General features: G+C 48.6%; 1 protein-coding gene across 1 annotated transcript in view; it reads right to left on the reverse strand.

Annotated features, from left to right (window-relative positions):
• CAMK1D (calcium/calmodulin dependent protein kinase ID) overlaps window positions 1-23561 on the reverse strand; it is a 154672-nt gene extending 131111 nt beyond the window's left edge. Inside the window, exon 1 of the mRNA XM_060257866.1 lies at window positions 23500-23561. The gene's annotated coding sequence lies outside the window, so the exon portion shown is untranslated. The remainder of the gene's footprint in view (window positions 1-23499) is intronic.
• Between the last annotated feature and the right edge of the window lie 2701 nt (window positions 23562-26262).

Here is a 26262-nt window from a genome sequence, read left to right on the forward strand (position 1 = left end):
ACCTCCAACTATAATTTTATTGATAAATTTATTCTCCCTTTTTTTCTTCATTTGCCACGCCAGATATTTCCCAGGTTTGTTAGCACCCTCAAAAGGTTTCTGCTGCAGTCTTTTTAAGTTCCATTCCACCTCCGGACTTTGAAAGAAATGCTTAAGCGAATTTCTACTTAGAAGTAAGGAACTATAAATCTGATGATATCTATTACTGCATAACTGTAACAAATATGGAAGCTGAATTCCTGCTAGATAAGAGGAAGAGTGCTGATTCTTGACTGCTGGGGGCTGAAAAGGGGAGGGGAGAGTTCTTAGCTGCCCCTCGGGATGTGGCTTTTTCGCTCCCTTGAACAGTGGCTTTCTAACTAATCCCACAGGAATATAAATGGTTTATATCATAAATTGGAATATAAGATAAAGTGGCAACTACTTTAAGTGAAGGTTTAAGCTTTATGCAGTGGAATCTGGGAAGTATGAATGCAGAAAAGAGGGGTGGGCAGAGTTGGCTGCAGCTTCAGCGGCCGCACTCGATCAGAAGACTGGTTTATTTTTATTTATTTCTCTGACTAGGATTATATAAATTCCCTTTTTTTAGAAGTGGATTTTGATGACTTAAGACTTTTGCTGATGATTAACGAAGATAAATTGTAAACTATGATTGCGATGGAAAGAAGAGGATGTGACGCGTAGGTTCTACAATAAGGTGGACTGGCCAGTTAGAAGTTTAAATCATCTGGATTAACAGTGAAGCTGATACTGAATCTGGGACAGATACTTTGTAGAGGGCAGAATACAAGGCAAAGATGTTTCTAATGAGACTTTAAATTCTTGTTGTGATGAATAATAGTGAGACTGTGACTAAGACTGAGTTAGATAATAAGATGGATCATCTTACTACAACTGTGGGGTCATCTGGATAAATAGTGAGACTGTGACTGAGACGGGGACTGAGATTGGGATAGATACTCCGCTGATGGTAGAATGAAAGGCAAATTATCTTCTAAATAGATTTTAATTCTTTATTGTGGTGAATATATTTTGGACTACAAGAAGCAAAACGAAACACAAAATGGGAGTTAATGTCTTGCCTCTGCAGACCTTCCAAGTTGTTTGCCAAGTAATCTGGGTGATTCTGAGAGATTCCAGGAGACTTTTTATGCTGTGTGCTAAGTAATCTGAGAGATTCTGGGAGATTCCAGGAGAACTTAAATTTTTTAAATTTTGTGTTGTTGTATTTAGATTGTGTAACTTGGAATTGCATTACAATTAATTGTTGGATTGGTTTTTCAGTTTTTTAGTGTTATTTTAAACTAATTGGTGGGGATAGATATTGAGTTGAAAGATTTAAGAAACCTGGTAAAAATGGATACAAAATAAACAAAAAAACCAACTCCAAACCCATCACCAAATATTTCTAAATCCATATCTGCTACAATAACACAGGATGCATTAAAGGATCTGCAGAATATGATGGCAGCAGGATTTAAACAGACACAAACAGCAATAACATAGCTTTCAGATAAAGTTGGTAGAATGGACAAAAAACTGATGATTTCCAGAAACAACTGACAGAAAACAGAAAATAACAGAGGCTATGAATACTATGGGAGATAAGGTGGCAATGATAGACACTAAAGTGGAAGAATTAAATACTAAGCACAGAACTATGAATGATAGGGTATTGACATTAGAAATGGAGAGAGAGGCGGACATGCTCAGATTTCAGAACATACCTGAAGATAAACAGAAAATCTTCCACAAGTGATTGGAGAACTTTTAGCTAAGGTGATGGAGACAGATGCACAAGAGGTGGCACTTGAAATAGATCTGGCTTATAGAGTGAAGTTGGCGTATATGAGAAGAAACTCATTACCTAGGGAAGTTCACATCAAGTTCACAAAAAGGACTGTTGGAGACGGAATTTTGAAGGCAACTAGAGTTGTCAAACTCCACTATATTGAAAATGAAATGAAGATACTTAAAGAGGTTCCCAGGACAATGAGAGAGAGGAGGAAAGATTATATGAAACTAGCAGCCCTTTTGAATAAAAATGAGATTAAATTTTGATGGCTGATGCCAGAAGGACTATTTTTTACACTGGAAGGGAAGACGCTCCAGATAAGTAATTGAAACCAAAGCTTTTATAGAGATATGCAGAAAGACTGGGACACCAAACAAAGGAGTCAGAGAAATCAGGAGAAGGGAGAAATGGATGAGCAACTGCCAAAGAAGTAAGAATGCCCTTCCAAGAAGACAGTCTGCAAGTGGATTTCTCAGGACTATCCTTGCAAAGTGAATTTACACAAGAACTGGACATGGACAGACAAAAACTACACCCTTTAAGATTACAGAAATCTCCTCCTAGGGCAAGATCTCAATTGAAGAAGGATATAGAAGGTAGTAAGAAAGCACCTGAATAACAGAGAGTAGCGATATCAAGATTATTTTGCTTAATGTTAACGACTTAAACTCACCCTCAAAAAGAAGAAAAATTTTTTACACAGCTGATTAAATTAAAGACTGATATAGTTTGTCTTCAAGAAACACATGTGATAAAGAAAGATGAGTTGCACCTTAGAAATAAAAAATTAGGCATCCTGTTTGTCTCGGCTGACCAGAATAATAAGAGAGGTGTAGCAACATATGTAAAAGAACATTAAATTCCAAGCATATTTATCCTTTGGTGGAGGGTTTGTCCTGTTTGCACTGTGCCAAAGAATAAATGGACACAAATCTGACATCAGGAATTACAAAACTGAGAAACCTATGGGGAAACACTTTAACCTTCCAAAGCGTTTAATGGGTGACCTCAAAGTAGCTGTTTTACAGCAAAGGAACTTCAAGAACATAATGGAGAGAGAAACTGCTGAATTTCAAATTATTATGAAACTTGGAATAAACACCTCCTCAAGACTGAACAGGGATATTGGTTTTTAATCTCATTACAGATGCTAAACCCACTCTCACTGAGGCAAGTTATACATCCACAGTATTCTAATGTGTTTCTCTTTTAGAATTGTGTATCAGAAAAAAAAAAAATTGTATTGACATACTCAAAATAGGGATATTGGCTGTTTATCTCATTACATAAACTTTACCCATTTTCACTGTATTTTATTGTATTCTTTTTTCCTATGGCAAATTAGAATGATGTTTACATGTTAAAAAGTAAATTAGGTGGACTAGAACATCACTATCCAATGTATTCCTCTTTTAGCTGTATTGACACACTCAAACAGGGATATTGGTTGCTTATTCCATTACTTATATTGAACCCATCTCCCACTAATTTTTAATGTATTTTTCTCCTAATGACAAACTATATGTATGTTGCATGTTTAAAGGTGGGTTAGTTGGATGGGAAAACATAATAATTCCTTCCTTTTGGCCCAGGTTCATAGTGTCAAGCGTCACCCCATGTTGTTCCTCTTGTCATGTGTATCCAATTATACAATGCTAGTCTGTGTTTTAATGCTATGCTGCACTTGCTATGCCTTTGATATAACTGTAACTTGTTGCTTATCTGTAGGGAGGATGGCATGTCTGGGAATGGGCTAGTTGCTAGGTAACCAAGGCTGAAGAGCTGGAGGAGATGAGAACCATGAACTGATAGCGAGCACCTGCAATGATGAGAGCTTTGCAAAAACCCCGCGCAAACCCCCCACTTCTGCTTGGCATGCTTTGGCTTGAATTATAACGGTCAGGGCAAAGGTTTATAAGCTGGGGGAACTGACAGAGAGGTCAGTTCCGACAATGCGTGTGTATGCCCATGAAGCTGGAATAAAGATCTTGAACTTCAATTGTCTTTTCCTTGACTCTGGGTCTGACATTTTGTCAGAACTCCTTTTCACCCTGGCCTAGCCTAACCCCAGACTCACGATGGCTGGTGAACAGGACCAGGCTACGGGGATTACTAAAACAAATGGTGAGGAAGAACCCAAGCCTGAAGGGCCGTGGGTCACTCCGGTCACCGCAACGGTGCGGAGAAAAGACTGGGGCTCCATGGATTTCCGGGAGCATTATTGGAGATCTGAAAGAGGACCCCCAGCACCACCAACTTTCAGGATTGCAACGCTCCTACCACCCGTGGGGGTTCCAGGGTGACAAAAGTCGGGGGGAAGATCCCCGGCCGCAGAGTGGATGCAAGAAGTTTTAGCCACTCAAAGCACCCAACTCTGGGAAGAAATGCAAGCCATGCACACCTTCATGATCCAAGAGATGCAGGACCTCACCCAGTAAATGCGAGCGATGGGGGAGCAGATTGCAGCCGCACCCCCCCCCCGCAACCAGCCCCTGAGGGGGGAGGAAAGACTGCCGATTCCTGCTTTGGGTGGGAGCCCCTGCGGAAGGCGAACAATCCGTGGGTGGTGACCGGGTGCCACAACCTCAACCTGAGCCAGAAGAACTGGTGGCGGTGCCCAGGGGACCCCGAGTAAATGAAGCTAGATTTGATGGGGATCCATCAGAAATAGCCTACTTCATTGTGACTGTATGAGGGCACCTCATCGTCTGGTTCCGCAACTTCCCAACGGAGCAGTTGCAAATTGTGTACGTTGGCAGCTGCCTCCGAAGCCTGGGGGCCCAGTGGTACGTCACCCTATTCGAGAAGCTATCCCCTGCACTGGACTCGGCCACAGACCTCCTGAGGGCTGTACGCCACCACTTCAAAGACCCTCTACAGGAGATCAATGCAATAGCGGCAATACAAGACCCGAAGCAGGGTGCTGGATCGGTCCGAGAATACCTCAGCGAGTTCAGGGACCTGAACTCCAAAGTCCAGCGATGGGACAATGGGGCCAGGATCGAGCAATTCAAGAGGGGTCTCAACTCTTACAAACCTTTCAATTTCAGATCCTAAGTAATCCACTCGGCTGAACTCATTGGGGAAGGTATACCCCCATTAGTACATGAAGTTGTTAGCTTGTATCGAAAAGTATTCCACCTCTTTGGGGTCCCCGTTGAAGGTGGCATCCAACTCACGATCCCTACCATAATCTACTGGCCTCAGCGGCAGTGGTTGGGGTTGCAGCGGGAGAGGGGGTAGGGGTTGTTGAGGTTGCTAAGGTTGGAGTTGTGGGGGCTGTTGTGGTTGCCCCCCTCCCCCTGGCGCTGGTGGTTGCAGTACCCAGTTGAGCTGCCTTCTCACTTCTTGAGTCATGAAGGCGTTGTTCGCTCGCATTTCCTCCCTGAGAGTTCTGGCCATTTCCACCATTTCAAACATCACTTGGAGGAAGTTCCGTGGGTCGGGATCTTGTTCCTCCTCTTCCTCGTCTGGGATCAGATCAGTACCCTGATCTTCTTGACCGTCACCCCCCACTTGCCTCGAATGTGCCTTGTTCGCTTTCGTCCCCCATTCATGTGCTTAGGGGGGGCAGCGCTAAGATCGCTTCCCTCTGTGCGGGTGCTTCATCCATCAGGTTAGTAGACCTTCTGGGGCCCCAATTCTTTGGGGTTATGAATAGTCGCTGTATGTGCAGCAGGGACCCTCTCCCAGCTGGTCTCCTGACGTCGAGTATGTGCCATGGAGGTTGTCTCGGGACTGTGTCGGGTCCTTGATCCTCATCAACAGGCAGTTCTGGGTTGTCGGGGGCCTCTCCGTTGTCTGGAGCTCTCTCCACCATCACGGTAAAAAGTTTCCACTTTGGTTAAGTCCCCAGGTGGATTACTCCCAAAATGTCAAGTGCCGATAGTTCTCAATAACAGAGTCCTTTTGTTTTGAATCAAAAGATAGGTTTATTGTAAGAAACTCAGGAGCTTTGCCAAGGACACAAGCCTTGGGAGTAATGGGGTACAGACAGTTACACAGTTGCTATATAGGATCTCATCAAAGGTTACATTTCAGATGCATACTTGAGTCACGGGTTCAAAGGTTACTAAACAACTATCTATTTTACTTCTAAGGAATTTTAGGCTATTGGAAACATCAAACCTTCTCACACTTCTCTGTGAAGAGATAAGAGTTGTCTGTGTGAAACCAGGGGCAGGCGGCTTGGAGGTACCAGCGGCCAGTCTCTAGCATAAACATCCCAGGGCCAGATGTTTTCGCTACGTGCCCTCTGGGTTGTAAATAATGGGGGAGAGCTGGAGAGTGGATGACATGCTCTCTACATAGTAAAAGGCGGTGCTTGACACTAACTTCATCAAGTTGTTTGTGCATTATAATTTTTCAGTTCAGCCTTGTTTTCACAGCTCAAAAATTATTAAGTGATCAGCTATGACTCACTGGATAACTGAGAACTATTTCTGGTAATAAATTGAGAACCTTATTATCTAAGATTATTGCTGCCAGCCAAGTCCCTAAGATACAATCACAATGTTTTATTAAATTCTATTCATTTTATACTTCAGTTGCCATTAATGCAGTAGCAGTGTAAACACATACCAGGTGGAACAATGCAATGTTATGATCTATAAATTATTTTATGTTATGTTTCTAGCTTGGTAGGCTCTCACAAACAGAGGTTCCATAACGGCAAACAAATTGGCCAGGGGGTGAGTTGCATGACATCTTTCCCTGAAATGCACAGCCAGAGGAAAATTCTGGGCATACTCTAGAGTCCACTCACTTTTTCTGCAAGGCAAGTGCCATTTCCAGTAGGCAGAACAAAGCCCCACAAAATGTTCACATGAGTCAGAACATATGACCCAGAATTCTTTGCAATATGCAGTTTCCATAGCTATTGGCAGAAAAAAAAATATGCAAAGGATTCCCTGAAGACCAGAAATCTCTGAAAGGAAAGAGAGGAAGAATACAAGAATGCTCTGTATTCTTGTTGTAATGTATTGGCTGAAATACGCGCCCACGCGCAGAGGCGGCTGGGTATCCCAGGCATCTCTAGCGCGGGGCGCGGAATCCCCGCCTACCACATCCGCGGCGGGAAGTTTGACAGGCCAGGATTGGCCTGACCTGTACAGGAGGCTGAACCGGGAAAATGTACATAAGCGGGGCCCGGCCCGCGTGTTCCCTCTCTTGCAACGTGCTCCTAATAAACTATGTTGCCCTACTCTCGTCTCCGCGTCGAGTACGTTACAGTGGCGATGAGGATGGGATCCTAGCCTCATCGGCTACAACGGAGATCTAGGGCAACCACCGGCCACTACCGCTGACGCCGCCATGGCAAGCCAGAGCGGAACCACCAGGTCCATCGAGACCTTCGACCCAGCGAATCCAGAGGGCTGGGAGTCCTACTCGGAAAGGGTCGAGTTCTACCTCAGGGCCAACAAGATAACCGACGCCGGCACAAAGAGGGACGTTCTCCTGAGCGTTTGCGGGGCAGCCACGTTCGAGATCGCCAAGGGTCTCTCGGCGCCCGCCCGCCTCACGGAGAAGTCCTACGAGGAGATCATCAGGCTCCTCACCGGCCACTTCTCGCCTCAGCCGTCACGGGTGGCCCGCCGGTTCCTGTTCCACAGGAGGGACCAGGCTGCAGGAGAATCGGCCGCCGACTATCTGGCAGCCCTCCGCAAAATCGCCGGGAGCTGCAACTTCCCCCAACTGGAAGAAACCCTGGCCGACCGATTCACGTGGGGCCTCCACGACGAGAGGCTCCAACAGAAGCTCTTCGCCAAGGAAGAGCTCACCCTCCAGAGCGCCTTCAGCGAAGCAGTGGCGTTCGAGCGGACGGCCCGGACCTTCCCCAAGGGCCGGACGGACGCCGTCCACCACGAGGATCTGGACTACGACCGCCAGGAGGAGGGGGAGGCCCACCAGCTGCGCCGCCCAGCGGGGCCACCTAGCAGAGCGGCACCACGGCAGCGAGCGCCCGAGCGACCCCCAGCGGCAGAGAGAGCCCCGGCAACCAAGTGCGCCAGCTGTGGCGACCCCCACGACAGAAGGAACTGCCAGTATCGGACCTGGGACTGCCGGAGCTGCGGGAAGACCGGCCACATTGCTCGGGCTTGCCGAGCTAAGGACAACCGCCGGAGGCCGACCACGCACCAGGAATCGGCGGACTTCCACACGGCGGACTCAACAACCCCCCAGGTACTGAACTTGCCCCTCAACAGCCCCGGAAAAATCAAACTGGCGGTCCTCATAGAGGGAAGCCCCTGCCAAATGGAAGTGGACTCAGGGTCCTCCCTTTCCATAATAGCCGAGGACACCCTGAGGGGGCTGTGCCCCGGCCGGCGGCTGCAACTCAGGCCGGCGGACTTAATACTCAGGGACTTCCAGAGAAACCCGGTACAAATCGCGGGGTGGGCCCGGGTGCAAGTCGAGCGGGGGCCCTTCTGCGGCCCGCTGGACATCCTGGTGGTGAAGCGACAGCTGACTACCCTGTTGGGACTAGCATGGTTCAAGCCCCTGGGAATCCGCGTGGAGGGGGTGGGGCAGACCCTAGCGCCCAAGGGGTTCGGGGAGATTTGCCGAGAGTTCCCGGACGTGTTCGATGGGTCCCTGGGGAGCTACAAAGGGCCGGCAATTTCCCTACCACTAGACCCCACGGTCAGGCCGATTCGGCTCAAGGCGAGGAGGGTCCCCTTTGTCTTAAAACCGAAGATAGAGGCGGAACTAGACCGCCTCACGGCCCAGGGCGTCCTGGAGCCGGTGGACTACGCCCCCTGGGAGACCCCCATAGTAACCCCAATCAAGCCAAACGGGGACGTGCGAATCTGTGCCGACTATAAGTGCACGATAAACAAGGCACTACAGGACAACCCCTACCCAGTGCCGGTGGTGAGCCACGTCCTGGCTGCTCTAGCGGGGTCTAAGGTCTTTGGGAAGCTGGACCTGGCCCAGGCCTACCAACAGCTCCCAGTAGACGCCAAGACGGCGGAAGCCCAGACCATAGTGACACACAGGGGGGCCTTCCGGGTGAAGAGGCTACAGTTCGGGGTAAGCGTCGCTCCGGGGATTTTTCAGAGTATAATGGACGCTCTCCTTAAAGGGATCCCCGGAGTGCAGCCGTTTTTCGACGACATTTTAATCGCCGCCCCCGGCCCCGAAGAGTTCGGAAATCGCTTGAGAGAGGTGCTCCGCCGGTTCCAGACAGCGGGGCTCAAGGTCAAACGGGAAAAATGCTTGCTGGGGGTCCCACGGGTGGAGTTCCTGGGTTTCGCCGTAGACTCCGCGGGAATCCACCCAACAGAAGAAAAAACTCGAGCCATCCTGCAGGCCCCGGCTCCCACCTGCAAGGCGGAGCTCCAAAGCTTCTTGGGGGTGCTGAACTTTTATCATTCGTTCCTCCCCCACAAGGCAGCCCTCGCTGAGCCCCTCCACAGGTTACTGGACAAAAAGGCCCCGTGGGTGTGGGGAAAAAGGCAAGCCGCCGCATTCCAGGCGGTCAAGGACATCCTAGTATCTAATGCGGTGCTCCACCATTTTGACGAGGGTCTCCCCGTCATCTTGGCGTGCGATGCGTCGCCCTACGGAGTGGGGGCAGTCCTGGGGCACCAACTCCCGGACGGGAGGGAGGTCCCGGTGGCATACTACTCCCGCACGCTGTCTCCAGCCGAGCGCAATTACGCGCAGATAGACAAAGAAGCACTGGCAATCGTGGCGGGGGTCCGCAAGTTCCACGAATATCTGTACGGGCGGAGGTTCACTATTGCCACCGACCACAAGCCTCTCCTAGGCCTGTTGGCCCCTGACCGGCAAACCCCCCAAATTCTCTCACAGCGCGTGTTGAGGTGGAACCAATTCCTCAACTCCTACACGTACACACTGGTGCACAGGGCAGGCAAGGCCATGGGCCACGCGGACGCGCTCAGCCGCTTGCCGCTCCCAGAAGTAGGCCCAGACCCCGCCCCCGCACACCAGGTCATGATGATAGAGAGCCTCCCGGAGCAGCCCCTCCACGCGGCGGAGGTCGCCAAGGCAACACAGAAACACAAAACACTGGCGAGGGTGCTCGACTGGGTGATGAGGGGCTGGCCGGAGGGGAACATGGGGGAAGAATTCAAACCATACACGACCAGGAGGGAGGAACTAGCCGCGCACAAGGGGTGCCTATTATGGGGAAGCAGGGTGGTGGTCCCGCCTCCGCTGCAAAAGCGAGTCCTGGAATCCCTACACGAGACCCATCCCGGCATAGTCCGAATGAAGGCGTTAGCCAGGAGCTACGTCTGGTGGCCGGGAATGGACGGGGAGATTGAGACGTGGGTGCGCAGGTGTCAAACGTGTCAGGAGTCAAGGCCTGAGCCCCCCAGCGCCCCCGCCACACGGTGGGAGTCCACCCGGAAGCCCTGGTCGAGGCTCCACATCGATTTTGCGGGGCCATTCCAGGGTCAAATCTTCATGATCATTGTGGACGCCTATTCCAAAAGGCTGGAGGTCATTCCCGTAGGGTCCACCTCAGCGGCCGCCGCCATCAAAGCGCTGCGCAGGGTCTTGTGCACACACGGTATTCCGGATACCATAGTCTCAGATAACGGGACAGCATTCACAGCGGCGGACTTCCAAGGGTTCCTCAATAGATACCTGATTAAACACATTCGCTCCGCCCCCTTTCACCCGGCCACCAACGGCCAGGCGGAGCGGATGGTCCGCACAACCAAGGAAGCCTTAAGCCACATCGTTCAGGGAGACTGGGACCACAGACTAGCTGCGTTCCTTTTCGATAACCGGGTCACACCCAACCCGGCCACCGGGGTCAGTCCGGCCGAGCTCCTCATGGGGCGCAAACTCATAACACGGCTGGACCGACTACACCCCGACAGGACCGCTGACCCCAGCGGAAGTCCCGAGGTCCGGGACGCGGCAAGGGGGTTCTTCGCAGGCGACCCAGTTTATGCCCGGAACTACGCTAGGGGACCCGAATGGGTGGCGGGCAGAGTGTTACGAGTAACGGGGTCCCGCCACTACGACATATCGACCGAGGGGGGCCAGGTCCTACGGCGGCACATCGACCAGCTACGCCGCCGGACGCTGCCCGAGGATCCGGTGGACATAGAGGAGGCGGAGCCAACCAGAGGCCGGCCAGACGACGCGCCCCCAACGACAGCAGGGCCGATGCCCGAAGTGCAGGGGCCCACCGAGCCCGACCGACCCGAGGAACCAAACCCGCCGCCTCTGGTGGCATCACAACCCCCAGACGTGCCCGCCAGGGAAGCAGCGCCCCCCCCCCACAGGACCTTCCCAGACGGTCCACCAGGGAGAGCCGACCACCCGCGTATCTTAAAGACTATATTCGTTAACTAGGGGGGGAGGAGTGTAATGTATTGGCTGAAATACGCGCCCACGCGCAGAGGCGGCTGGGTATCCCAGGCATCTCTAGCGCGGGGCGCAGAATCCCCGCCTACCACATCCGCGGCGGGAAGTTTAACAGGCCAGGATTGGCCTGACCTGTACAGGAGGCTGAACCGGGAAAATGTACATAAGCGGGGCCTGGCCCACGTGTTCCCTCTCTTGCAACGTGCTCCTAATAAACTATGTTGCCCTACTCTCGTCTCCGCGTCGAGTACGTTACACTTGTGCTGGGGGGGGGGAGGCTTGGGGGGGCACAGTGGAAGGGCTTCTAGTCGCACTGGTGGACCTCTTGATGGCACTTGTGTTTTTTGGCTACTGTGTGACACAGAGTGTTGAACTGGATGGGCCACTGGCCTGATACAACATGGCTTCTCTTATGTTCTTAAGGAGGGATCAAGTCTAAAATGTGAAATCTTGAAAGCAGTTTACTTGTTCTCTTTATAAGTAAAGATTGCTTAATGTCAGTTTCTCCTGGACTTCTTTCAATTTTGTTGGGTGCCATTTAGAGATAGAAGGGAGAGCAACCATCCTCTTCTCCCATATTTTAGATCATGTCTTATCATTCCGCAGCCATATCTAAACTTCTAGTTATTCTGAGAAGGGATGGGCATGGAATGGGAAAATGGTTCATTTGATTGCTCAAATCAGAGGTTCATTGCATTTCATGATTTGTGTGGTTGCCCAAATGGGTTTGTGATTCATTGTTTCACTTGGTTCAGGAGGTATTAAACTCACTAGGAGTCTTCAGCTCTCCTCCACCCACCCTCCAAGTTTGTCAAAGAATAGATTTGGAATGTTCAAGTTATGGCGCCCCCCCCCCCCCAAGCAGATGCCCCCAGGAAAGCTCAGCTTCAGCTCCCAGGATGACCTTGACAGGCTGGAAAAATGGGTGAAAAGCAATAAAATGAATTGTAACAGGGATAAATGTAAAGTTCTGCATTTAGGTAGGGAAAATCCAATGCATGGTTATAGGATGGGGGAGACTTGTCTTAGCAGTAGTATGTGCGAAAAGGATCTCGGGGTCTTAGTGGATCATACGCTGAACATGAGTTAACAGTGTGATGCAGTGGCGAAAAAGGCAAATGCAATTTTGGGCTGTATCAACAGAAGTCCAGTGTTCGTATCACATGATGTGATGGTATCGCTTTACTCTGCTCTGGTAAGACCTCACCTAGAGTATTGTGTTCAGTTTAGGCACCACATTTTAAGAAGGATACAGACAAGCTGGAACAGGTCCAGAGGAGGGCGACCAAGATGGTGAGGGGTCTGGAGACCAAGACCTATGAGGAAAGGTTGAAGGAGCTGGGCATGTTTAGCCTGGAAAGGAGGCAGCTGAGAGGTGATATGATCACCATCTTCAAGTACTTGAAGGGCTGTCATATAGAGGATGGTGTAGAATTGTTTTCTGTGGCCCCAGAAGGTAAGACCAGAACCAATGGGTTGAAATTAAATCAGAAGAGTTTCCTGCTCAACATTAGGAAGAACTTCCTGACAGAGTGATTCCTGAGTGGAACAGGCTTCCTCAGGAGGTGGTAGGCTCTCCTTCCTTGGAGGTTTTTAAACAGAGGTTAGATGGCCATCTGACAGCGATGAAGATCCTGTGAATTTAGGGGGAGGTGTTTGTGAGTTTCCTGCATTGTGCAGGGGGTTGGACTAGATGACCCTGGAGGTACCTTCCAACTCTATGATTCTATGACAACTAACTCTTCTCTCTTTGTGCTGCAAAGTGGAAGCAGCAAGGTCAGGGTATCTGCTCCCATAGAGCAGAATGGGAGCTCTGAGACTGGCTCCCAGAGCTGCCAATCAAGCTATGAACAACTGCTATATAGGTGTTTCTAGGGCTCCCAGAAGTCTACCCCAGTGTTTTCTAAGAAGTGATTGAATCAATGCTAGGCTGACTGGAAAAATAACCACAAAAATCAACCAAACAGCCCACCAAGGGAAAAAAGATCATTTTCCATTTCAGGCGTGGCATGAAAAGACAAACCAGTTCAAAACTAACCATGAATTGGCCCAATTTGTGCATGAATCACAATCTGTGGACCAGCTTGTGCCCATCTCTGATTCTGAGTTGTAAGAAATAACTTCTGTCCTGATCTACCACCACCCTGCCCACTCCCATCAGAGAGTAGCAGAGGGGTAGTGGGAGTGTGTTTGTGTGTGCATGTATATGCACACAAGGAAGCTTAAACACACTTGCAGGGAAACTCTATCCCTCTCTTTTTGATTGCTTGGGTTGATTTCTGCCACTACTCAGATTTGTTCACCCTTCAACATTCAGCAGTCCAAGTCACTGAAATGCCTGTGTGTGTGTATGGGGTCCCTCAGTGCCTTTTCCTCTGCCTGCTAACTCTTTAGCCCAGTCAGGTGATGGTTCTATCTATGTATGGATAAACAGGCTTCTAGGTAAGAACTATGATCACAGCCTGAGATATGCAATTAACATGTGTTTGTTAAGTGCTGTCAAGTCGCTTCTGATTTATGAACATATGAAGCTGCCTTCTACTTAATCAGACCCTCGGTCCATCAAAGTCAGTATTGTCTTCTCAGACTGGCAGCGGCTCTCCAGGGTCTCAAGCTGAGGATTTTCACGCCTCTTTGCCTGGACCCTTTTTGGAAATGCCAGGGATTGAACCTGGGACCTTCTGCTTACCAAACAGATGCTCTACCACTGAGCCACCGTCCCTTCCCGTCCCCACCATTTATGGTGACCCTATAATGCAGTGACCTTCAAATTATCCTATCATTAACAACCATGCTCAGGACATGCAAGCTGAAGGCCATAAATCTCTATTTACAAGGAGCATAAAAGTAGAGGAATAAATATCAGAACAATATCACAAATCAAAGATTTCAGGTTTTCACGGCTGGTAACATCATTAGGGTTTGTAGAATCTTTCGGGCTCAAGTGCCGTGTTCTACTGGAGAAAGTTTTCCTTCCAGACGTTTTGTTCTCAGCTGCGGAGAACATCCTCAGTGGCGTTGCAGCCGGAGCAGGCGCTCTGACCTTCTTGGCTGCTGTGCGCCTGCTCCGGCTGCAACGCCACTGAGGGTGTTCTCCGCAGCTGAGAACGAAACGTCTGGAAGGAAAACTTTCTCCAGTAGAACACGGCACTTGAGCCCGAAAGATTCTACAAACCCTAATATCACAAATGTTGCAGAAAACTAAGAAAAAGAATAAAAGCATGACACTAGCTAATTTTTATAAGTTCACTGGTTTTCCCTTGACATTCCTTTCAAAGGAATGGGGACTAGAAAAACTGAAACTTTGAAATGGAGAGTGGTTGATCAACTGTCCCTCAATTTTTCTCCATTCTCTGATTCTTGGCTTCTGCACCTTGCAAGAGTGTTCTAAACCTTTTAACTCTTTGCCTCCCTGCTGAGAGGAGACTACCCTGTATTGGTCTGAAATCCCACCAATCCCCACCATTCTGCCTTTGTTATGGCTAGGTAGGATGTAAATCCTTGGTCTTTATGACCCCAATTCAGGACATTAAAAGAGATCTACCTTGTTTATCCTTGCTTATTTGTCTCTATAAATGGTAGGGTTGCCAAGTCCAATTCAAGAAATATCTGGGGACTTTGGGGGTGGAGCCAGGATCAAGGCTGTGACAAGCATAACTGAACTCCAAAGGGAGTTCTGGCCATCACATTTAAAGGGACAGCACACCTTTTCAATTCCTTCCTTCCATAGGAAATAATGAAGGATAGGGGCACCTTCTTTTTGGGCTCATAGAATTGGGCCCCCTGGTCCAATCATTTTGAAACATGGGGGGTATTTTGGGGAGAGGCACTAGATGCTATACTGAAAATTTGGTGCCTCTACCCCAAAAAACAGCCCCCCCAGAGCCCCAGATACCTGTGGATGAATTCTCCATGATTTTCTATGGGAAAAAATCTCCATAGGGAATAAGAGAGTTCCCAGCAGACATTTCCCTCCCCTCCCCCCGTTTTCTGACGACCCTGAAACGGGGGAGGGCCTCCAAACCGGGGGATCCCCTGCCCCCACCTGGGGATTGGCAACCCTAATAAATGGGGAGTGTCTCCACTCTGCATGGAACATATAAAAGATATAAAAACCATAAAACAGTTTATGCTTTCTAATAACTCTGATCTTGCTTTTTGCTTTTTGTTTTTTTCAGAAAAGCAGACAGCTATTACAAAACCACTCAGCCCATTGCATCCCATACTATTGTTGGCAAAGATTAATCTGATGTATTTTCTGCAAAGTAATTTATTATATGTTGTTCCAAATCAGCTGATAATGCTATAAAGTTTAATAAAGAGTTGTTTAAAGACCAGTGTAATGTTTGTTCGTATCATCAGACAATGAAAATTGTCAATCATCAATCAATCAGACCATTGTTGCAGCCTATCTGGGATGAATGGATCTAATTCAACAGGAAAGGAGAAGCCAGTATATAGTCTATTTGTGTGTATGTAGAATGGCGGGTAGAATAGAAGGTCTAATCCTTTTTTTTTAAATGAACGTGCCTCCAGACATCAGCCAGTTGGTGATTCTCAAAAACTGAAATCCATAGCTTTATTGCACATTTGGCATGAGAATCATGCCCCCCCCCTGAAAAAAGACAATTAGTCTCATTATTTCTTATGGCAGCAAAACATCTAATTGCTTTGCAATGGAAGAATACTACACCTCCTACCATCGATCCATGGTATATAAAAGTCTGGGACTATTTTACATTTGATAAAATTGCTGAAAATATTAATGAATCAGAAAACAGTCCTGCCTCCTACCTAGAAAAATGGCTTCCATTTTTGGAGAAAGAACAAACCATCTCATTGTTGAGCCAATCTAGACAATCACATCCTTTTAGCCCACTTCTGATTTGATAATTATTATTCATTGACTATAAACTGGTTGTACATTTTAAATATAAATACATATATTTAAAAAAAAACAACCTGAAATCAACATGGAGTTCACATGCTTCTTTTTTTTTAGCCTGTGTCCTGCTATGTGAGGATCTGTCTACTATGTAATCAATTATACAATTTAAATCACCCCCAATGAGCACTTCTCCTTCACGAAAGTTATCAAGTTTTTCCATTCTAGAAAAGAAAGTTGCTCAGCATTTGGGGCATATAAAGATGCTAGTGTCACTAAGGTATCATCAAGTCTACCTTTTACAAAAAGGAACTACCATGTAGATCAGCCAATGTCACCATATGAGCAAAACAAGTTCTTTTTGCAATTAGAATGGCAACACCTCTGAACGTTGAGTTGTCCTTGGTCTGGAATTGAAACTGAAAGATAGACTTAGCAAAAAGTACAGTTGAAGGGGATTTGTTATGCATCTCTTGCAGAAAGATAACATCTGGATTGAGTTTTGAGAGCTGAGAGTATATCCTCTTCCCTTTTATAGTGTTAAGCCCACGGACATTATATGAAACAACTTTCATATTATTTGTCTGAATCCTAAAAATACTTAGGTGAAATCAAAGACATTAACTAATTCACTTCTGTATTAAAATTTAAACCACCATTAAGAAGGACAATATATAATAATGAGGATCACTGGAGCTAGTAATGCAAGATCAAAAATCACTATGGCAAAAAGTTAAAGTAGAAGGGCACAAGACACTTTATTAAAAAAAATTAAAAATGTGGTGTAAAAAAATTAAATCAGGAAATAAACGAATTACAGTTCTAATTTTGTTTAAAGTTTTAACAAGGAATGAGTCACTAGTATCTACAATTCATGAATTTTGAAACACTGCTAGATTTAAAACATAGGAGATTAAAAGTCAGTTGGGCAAAAAGATATTAGATTAGGCTAACAAATTGTGAGGCTAATTTGGTTACCAGAGTTTCTACTTACTATTATAAAAAACATTTATAGATCAATTTATTACTGAAGGAACAAACAAATAATCAACAGTCTTTAGAACTGAGAAGAAATACAGTAAAAATGCCTTTAAAAACCACTAACATTACTACAAATTACTTCTACAAGAATAAATTTATTAAACAATAGTTTCAAGCACAACAAGCAAGTCACCTTTAAATGTCCTTTGCTCTCCAGAGAAAATAGGGTGTGTTTGGTTTACTTTCCCTAATCCCAAATTCTGTAGCTGCATGATTCTCTCTGCGCTATGTTTGTTTCTTTCAGATAGGTAAGGGTGGGCTCTTTACACAAAGTATCAGTGGGCACTTTGGTTAGCAGGAACAAAGGGAGGCGCAAACTGCCCATTTGAAGCTGTGAGGCAGTCTGTGAGGGGCTCTGCTCCTCCTTCCTGATTTGTCATACTCCCTGCAGCCTGTCCCAGCCCAATTTAATCTAGCATTCAATCTGCTTAGCACCAACAGGTGATACAAATGAGGGGTCCAGAGGGGGCTGGGAGAACTGAGCCTGTAGAGGGGGCTATAAAAACTGCTAGGCAGGCAAGCCCCTTGGTAGCTATGGGGTTGGGTGGAAGAGATGTCTGTTTCGTTCCGTTCCCAAACCATGCCTCTCAATTTCCAACAGAGGGGGAAGGAAAATCCTTGCTCCCTCCATGCCCTCTCTCAGAAGCTTGGAGCAGAGGAGGGGTGAGGAAGTAGGCAGTTTTTCTCTTTTTCACACCAGCCCCAGCTTCCCATCTGAAGCTTGCTTTTTGCTGACAGACACAGGCTTGCTTTTAAAGCCATCCTGAGCGCAGAAGACTCACTGCCAGGATCAAAAAACAAAAGGGGGGTGGTGGTTTCCTTGATTTGTTTTTAAAGCAGGAGGCCTGTTTTTCTACATGCTTTTTAAAAAAAACCTCTCTCTCCAGAGACTTATGGGGGGGACCACCTGTTTCTGAGTGTCTCTTTTCCAGTCCCAGCTACAGAGAAGGGCAAGGGGATTCTGGAAATCCCATAGTGAAGAGATGGAGGGGAAATGCAAAAAGAATTCACCCGAGGCAGAGGAGCATTTCCATTTTGGGGACAGCAAGCCCAGCTCCACCGCACACACCTTACCTCCAACCTTCACAGAGGGGCCAGCAGACCCCCAACAGGGAAAACGCCCACCCCACCCCACCAGCTCGACCAGGAGATTGGGAGGCTGGCTCTGCTACTCCCCAACTTTCCCAGAGAGGGGGCCACAGCCACCCCTGATACCTCCAGAGCACAGCTGAGGGCTCTTTGTCCTGGATGAGAGATCCAGAGGGGCCGCAGCAGGAAGAAAGAAGAGCTGGAGAGCGCCCAGGAGCAAAGGAAGAGCACTCACACACACACACGCTCTGAGTCAGCTCTGGCACCCTCTCTGGTAGGGGAGAAAAGCAAGCAGGAGGAAAAAGCAACCAGATGTAGCCTCAGTCCCAGGATCTACTGCCGCTGCAGCACACAGTTCCAGGTGCTGTTTTTAGGAAAGTTTATGAGTTTGTGTTGGGGCCACATTCAAAGCAATCCTGGGCCGCATGTGGTCCTTGGGACGCAGGTTGGGGAAGCTTGCTTTAGACTCTGCTGCCGGACGCATGGAGATCTTGCTGCCTCTAGGAAGAGTTGTATTAAATGTAAGCTTGCTGTCAACAGTTTGTCATGAAAGGTTTACTGATCTACTGTACTTGTCTTTCCTCTGCATATTTCTATAGTTATTGTTATCTCTTGCTTCTCATGCTCTGCACTTGCTAGTTAGGCCCAGATATTGTGTCTGAAGGCCACTGCTTGGTAACACCATATCAAAACCACAACCTTGCGACTGATGGGAAGGGGAACCAAATGTCCAAAGATATGCTTGGGAACAGTAAGGGGGGGGCTTAAGCTATGCCTATCCCTGAGCCTATATTATTGCTGATTTATTGATGAGTGCCAGTTCTGACTCAGACACCAGTCTGAGGCACACCTTACCTGAAATTCTGAATAAATGGAACCTTTGGAAATACCACGGACTGTTTATTGAGTACTCAGTTGGGAAGCCTGACGCTTGCGTTTGTTGTGTCTCTTATCAAGTTCCATAGATTGCTGGAATTCAAGTTTTTTCAAAAGGGATTAACCAGTATCTAAGTCCTCAGCCCAAAGGGATGCCCCATTGTGCCAACCAGGAGTTTTGGAGGAGCAACCCATCAGTATTTTATTTTAGCAGAACAAAATTGTGAAGTAATTGGTTTCAATTCATGTCTCTGGAGCGCAGCTTCTTTAATTAAGTCAGGAGGACTTCTATTTTAAGATCAGCATAAAGGAAAAAAACTGTGTTTATGTGTTTCAGTCGTGATCTTACAGTGAATTTTAGAGTCTAAAAATGTAGCAATGATGTCCCTAGGACCACAGCTGTTGGGGTTTGTTATTTGGGCAATTCCGTAGGCTTTCAGTACTATAGGTGAAACGTTAGTCTTCTAGATGTAATATTGAGGAGAGCCAGCATGCAATAAAAATAGGGACTTCTGAATGTTCTTCTGCCTTTCCGGAAAGACTTTGAATTTCAGGTTCTTCTGACATACCTCCATTTCTAATTAGAGAACTCAATGCCTCAGATTGCTCTTGTCACGTTGGAGGGCTTGGGCTTCCTCCTGGATCATCTGGGATTGTTCTATAGCTTTTTCTACTTTTATATCAATGTCTTCCAGAGACTATTGTATCTTTTCTAATTGTAGTTGCAATGGGTTAAACATTGCTTTCCTATTGTTAAGGATCCTGGTTTCCATTTCTGTCATAGCATGCAGTATATTAGGTGCCCCCCCAGGTAATGCTGCTGGATTTGGCTCTGTTTGACTGGCGCTATTCTGTGAGTTGACAGGACAGAGGCCCATTTTCACATGAGGACTTCTGCCTAAAACAGTTTGTTACCATTGTTTGTGATGGATCTTTGGACTTCTGTAATTTTTGTTCAGCTTTACCCATTAGGTGAGGCAAGTTAGATGTCAGTGTGTCTCGATGTGAGCATTAATCAGGGTGAGGGATACGCACAGCTAAGGGCTCGAGCAGCCATTTTGAATGGTGCCAAGCCACGTCCCCCCAGTATGGAAATTTGACAACTGTGAGAGATTTCTCATCCATGCATCTCTACAACTTAAAGATGTGATTTACAAAAGGATTATTGTTGGGATGGATGGATACACAGACAGACAGACAGATTCCCTATATATATTGGTTATAAAACACAGCCAACCTTTATTTCAACTACCTTACTGCGCAAGGTGGAAAGTGAGTAACATTGGAAACGATCCTCTGGAAAGGCAAATTGTGAGACACATAGGGATCCACAAGAACTTAAAAAATATTATTTCACTTTGCACCTGGTTTTCTACAATTTTTCTACCTACTGGTGTGGTCAATTTTGTCTTCATCACTCTGGCAGAAGCTAAACATCGCTTTGCTTCAATGCACCTTTTTCAGGGTCATGAAAATACCAACAAACAATACTGGGGGGAGTTCTTATCATCTATAATAGCAAGAGCTGACTTGGGTTGTCTGCAGCACCCAAGCTCATTCAGAGTAGACTGCTTCACAAGCTATTCTCCAGCATTTCATTATAAAACCACTGGGAACAGGACAAGCTTCTTCACTGACTCTCTTCTGAGGAGATGGTGTTCTACAATATTATGTAACTCATATGAAGTGTTAAATAGATATAACAGCAGGGAAAAAAGATTTGTTTCTGCTACTCAAAATCTTGCCCTCACAAGAAATAGTAAGTAAAAGACAAAAACATTAATATTAATCAGGGACCCTCGTTTTACAAATAGACCCCCATAATTCAATTAACTCAAATGCAAGTTTTGTTACCCTTACCAACGATTGGTAATTATCAAACAGTCTATATAAGCCACTTCCATACTGAACTTCTGATCATCGCACATGTTTGAAGCTAGTCAGATAATAGCCTTTCCTATGAAACAAAGGTGCAGAGATTTCACAGCTATTCTTCTTTAAGTTGCATTTTATAAGCCACACACACAATGCATAGTGTGAGATGTACAACTTGGGAGTGACAGTTTCCTAAAGAGATATGTATAACTGGGGGTAGCTCTAGGGCGAATAGCACCCTAGGCAGGAGCCCCCCAGGCACCCCCTGCCGCGCTCCACCCCCCCACCCCCTGCGCTGCTCGCTCACCCGCCCCCTGCCACCACCACACTCCGCTCGTTTGCCTTCCACGACTAAAACTAAGCCCTGCCACTTTGCAGCCCACGTCTGTGCATTTTGTTAAGAATCTCTTAACAAAACATGCAGGCGTGGGCTGCGAAGCCGGCAGAGCTTAGTTTTAGTCGCGGCGAGTGGGGGGAGGGGAGCGCCGCAACGGTGGAGCACCGCAGAGCGGAGCGGTGGAGCACCGCAGAACTCCGCAGTGGTGGCGGGGAGGTGGTGGCAGGCCGGAGAGGGCTAGCAGTGGCAGTGGTGGGGGGAGAGGGAGGCAAACTGAGCGCTTGCCTGGGACACTGGGGGGGGGAGCCCAATTTGCCGCCCCCACTTCTCAGCACCCTAGGCAACTGCCTACTTTGCCTAGCGGGCAAGCTGGCCCTTTGTATAACAAAAACACATGTAGTTCACAACAGAACCAGATGTGTATACAAACCTAAAATCAACAGCTAAATAGCAGTTTGTGTATTGCCCTTTGTTAAAATGTACAGTCATCTGCACCTAGAAAATCTTTTTTAAAAAGGAGAGAAGAAACGGCTGCTGAATGGCAACCCATTTTGCTGTCACTCCTTGTTTTTTTTAATCTGTGCATGCTGGTGCAGACGATTAAAAACTATCTCGCTATTTTGCTAATCTATGCATGCACAGTAAATAAAAGGGGGAAGAAAATACAGCAACAGCCATTAAGCTACAACAGCGCACTGGATAAAACACATCCCACCTACTCTGATTATTTCTGTTCTTTCTATGAATAGATTCAGCTGTCAGCTTTAGAGGAAAACATAAAAGTCAAACTATGTTTCTTGGGTCCTTTAAAATTCCATTTGTATTAGAACCACAGCATTTTTCCCCCTTATAGTTAAGAATTGCACTTACAATTGCCAGTGATTCAAAATAGTTTGCAAGGTAGACGATACAAAACATTGCATACTTAAATAAGGCCCTGGCAGAAGTTCATTAAGACCTGCTGTCAAAGGATAGCACACTCATCTGCACATACCAGCTCCTCTGATTTTTCATATACTTGCTCATGGGAATTTACTCATATGAAATATAAATATCTTTTTTTGTTACTTCGTTTCATTAGTGCATCAGTTCTAATTTACTCAACTATATTCACTAACATATATTGTTCAGCATGTTTCCTCTCACATGGTTAAAATGCAGCTGCAACAGGGAAGGTACTCAAAGGTATATCAATACACCATACAGGGACTGCCCTGCCACTAGGCAAACGCCTAGGGCGCTGGTCTCCTGGGGGTACCAAACTGGGCACCACTCATGTGGCTTGGAGATATTATCAGTGCAGGAGGGGGGGAGAAGCTGGGCCAGCCCTAACACCATAGCATGTGATATGTCAATGTCACGTTCCCCCTTGCATCCCTTGATGGCCCTCGCCTCCGCTGTGGCCCTGGCCGGCCCTCCCTCAGGCCAGAGGTCTCAGAACCGGAGGGGGCTCGGTTGGACACCCATGGGCTCCCCCTCCCGGCTGGACACTTGTGGGCTCTGGCAGGTTCCCCCTCTCTCCGCTTGCCGCCTTCTCAGCAATATCAGCCTCCCTTCCTCCTCCAGCCGCCTCCTTTTCTCCTCTGCTGGCTGCCAAAGCATCACTCCTGGGCAGGCCCACACTGTTGTATGGAGCGAGGTGGGCACAGCAGGAAGGCGCCTGAAAGCTTTGACGCTGCAGGTGGCGTCTGACCTCTGAGGCTCCAGGGGCCGAAGGAGGGCTCTCTTCCCTTAGGTTGGCCCTGGCCTTTGCTGCACAGGTGGGGGAGCTGGGGGCACCTGCAGGCCCAGAGCTGGGGGGCGCTCTGCGCAGCGGCGCCCAAGCCTTGCAGGGGCCCTCCAGGGCACCTTGAGCAGAGTGGACGAGGAGGGCGGCCGGCTGACTGGTTCAACCCTGGCTACGACTGGAGGAAAGCGCGGGGCAAGCAAGGGGCGCACGACACGGAAGAATGCGCTTTGCAACTGGATTTTTTGCTAGTCTTCTACAGTCCAAACCCAGCTGCAAAATGCATTCTGCGGTGCCGCGGGAAGGCGCCCAGCAACTGGCTCGAGGGCTTTGCGGGGGCTGCAGCCGCCCCGAAGGAGCGCTTCCCCCGCTGCGGGGGCCTCCCGGAAGGCGACCCTTCCCTCCCTCCACCCGCGCCTGCCCACGGCCGAGGAAGCAGACTGACGCCCGCCCGCCCGCCCTCGCCAGCAGCAAAAGCCGCCGTCCTCCCCTCCCCGAGGCGCCCCGGCAGCTCCGCAGGCGCTCACGTTCCCAGCGTCTCCTTGAAGTCGAAGATCGCGCCGATGTCGCCCGCTGCCTTCTTGCCCGCGCCCGCGCCCGCCTCCTGCGCCATGGCCGCCGCCGCCGCCGGGGAGGGAAGGAGCCTCTTGCTTCCTCTTCGCCCGCCTTGGCTCAGCCCCGGCCTTGGCCCGCCGCCGCCGCCTCCTCCTCCCTCGGGCGGCCCATGCAGCCGGCGAGCCCCGCTCAGCTGCGCCTCCTGCTCTCCAAACGGCCCCGGCTGCTGCAGCCGCCGGCGCGGGCTGCTGGTCGCGGCGCTGCAAGGGCTCTTCCTGCTCGCCGCTTCTCCACTCGCGCTCGGCTTCGCAGTGCGTCAAAGGAGCGCGGCGCCTTCCGGCAAGCCCAGCTGGCCCTCCGCCTGCCCCGCGGCACAAGGCAGGGGCTCGCCGGCGAGGGAGGCCGCGATTGGGGAAGGCTGCAGGAGAAGGCGGGCTGCGCGCTGCGCTCTGCCACACTTGGCTGGCCTGGCCGGTGAGACCGCAATTGGGGAGGGACGGTGGCTCAGTGGCAGAGCATCTGCTTGGGAAGCAGGAGGTCCCCGGTTCAGTCCCTGGCATCTCCAAAAAAGGGTCCAGGCAAGTAGGTGTGAAAAACCTCAGCTTGAGACCCTGGAGAGCCACGAATGGGGCTGTGGCTCAGTGGCAGAGCATCTGCTTGGGAAGCAGAAGGTCCCAGGTTCAATCCCTGGCATCTCCAAAAAAGGGTCCAGGCAAGTAGGCGTGAAAATCCTCAGCTTGAGACCCTGGAGAGCCATGAATGGGGCTGTGGCTCAGTGATAGAGCATCTGCTTGATAAGCAGAAGGTCCCAGGTTCAATCCCCGACATCTCCAAAAAAGGGTCCAGGCAAGTAGGCGTGAAAATCCTCAGCTTGAGACCCTGGAGAGCCGCTGCCAGTCTGAGAAGACAAGACTGACTTTGATGGACAAAAGGTCTGATTCAGTAGAAGGCAGCTTCATATGTTCATATGTTCAATTGGGGGCAGGGGCTGGCAAGCTTCACAGCGGGCTTCGGAGGGCTTGGCCCCAGCCGCACTCGAGGGTCTAACCTGTTTGGTGGCCAGACCTCTGAGGTTCCGCGCGGGCTGCTTCCCTAATCTGGTCTCACCCGCAGAAACTTTTGCAATATGGACTCTCTTTGGAACTTAAAGTTGGCTCCCTTAATGTCAGCTGGAGTCATTTGAATGGAGACTCACAAGCTGTGGGTCACTATATGGCTGAAATATGTAAGGGTCGTGCTTTTGACCACCTACAGAGTATCTCTGGTGACTGAGTGACACAGCCAACTCATGTATTTGGGATTAGGAAGGAGGCAGGTTATCATTTTAGCTCCACTATTCATTGCTAATTTGTCTTTTTCTTGCACTTTCTTCTCACATTCGAAAGCAACTCCTGAGAACAAGAAGGAAAGTCTCTTTTGTGCTTGATTTCGCCAAGACAGACAGAATTCTTACCCTAGGTCTATAGGAGGCTGACCTGCACAACTGAGCAGAAGCTTCAAGGTAATGGCTGCTTTTTAGAACAACTGTAACCTATGAAGCAAAAGAGCCTGCCTTATACTACGATCCACTATGCTGGGCATGTACGAAGCAGGGTCAGAGGAATTGTGTTTTATTGTTTTTGTTTGTATCCCTTTCTCAATCTAGTGGTGTACTGAGAGTATGCATGTCAACATTTCCTTTTAAATAACTGCTTTATAACTTTTAAAAGACCCCCGTGGCGCAGAGTGTTAAAGCTGCAGTGCTGCAGTCCTAAGCTCTGCTCACAACCTGAGTTCAATCCCCGGTGTAAGCTGGGTTTTCAGGTAGCCGGCTCGAGGTTGACTCAGCCTTCCATCCTTCTGAGGTCGGTAAAATGATTACCCAGCTTGCTGGGGGGAAACTGTAGATGACTGGGAAAGGCAATGGCAAACCACCCTGTAAAAAGTCTGCCGTGAAAACGTTGTGAAAGCAACGTCACCCCAGAGTTGGAAATGACTGGTGCTTGCACAGGGGACCTTTTCTTTTTTTCCTTATAACTTTTAATGCTGGTAGTGATTCTCTGACTCACCTTTGTTCTCAGGCCCATGCCTACAGTGAGGCCCATGCCTGGGTTCTGGCCCCACAGCTTCCAACAGCAAGGCCAGAGTCCATCCCCATTTTTTTAAATTTTATTTCTTGTGCTGGTTATCACCACCAGGCCTCAAGTTTTGAGTCAGAGGAGAGAAAAGGGAGAGTGAGGAGGCAGCTGCAGGGGAAAGAAACCGTGTTCAGAGGGCCACCTGGTATTTCCATGGCAGTTGAGTCAGGCCATATCCAAGCCAGACAATGGGGGAAGGCCTGGGGAATGGACAAAACCTGTGATGCTGCCTCAGGAGAGACCTGTCTCAGCCTCCTCCTCCCCATGACGTGAAACCAAAATGCAGCATGGCCACCCACCACAGGGGCTGAGCTGCCCTCTGGGAGAAGGGAGAAAAGGTGACCGATGACAGTTGCCTGGACAAGTGAGTGGCTGCCAGGGAAACATCTTGCGTGTGTGTGGGGGGGTACAGCTGGGAAACGGAGGGAGGGAGCTGGCAGACAGGGGGCTCTGAAGGCAGCAGAGAGGGGTCTGGTTTGGCCACACTGGGGAATGCCCATTTGCAGAGCAGCTCCATTGGAACTGCACTGTAGGGAAACCAGATCTCCCTCCCCCTGCATTGGATTGAGTTGAGGGGCTCAGATGTGGTGCAGGTGCCCCCTTCTTTTGCATGCATGG

This window comes from Heteronotia binoei, chromosome 17 (assembly GCF_032191835.1).
Source record: "Heteronotia binoei isolate CCM8104 ecotype False Entrance Well chromosome 17, APGP_CSIRO_Hbin_v1, whole genome shotgun sequence".
NCBI classification, from domain to species: domain Eukaryota; kingdom Metazoa; phylum Chordata; class Lepidosauria; order Squamata; family Gekkonidae; genus Heteronotia; species Heteronotia binoei.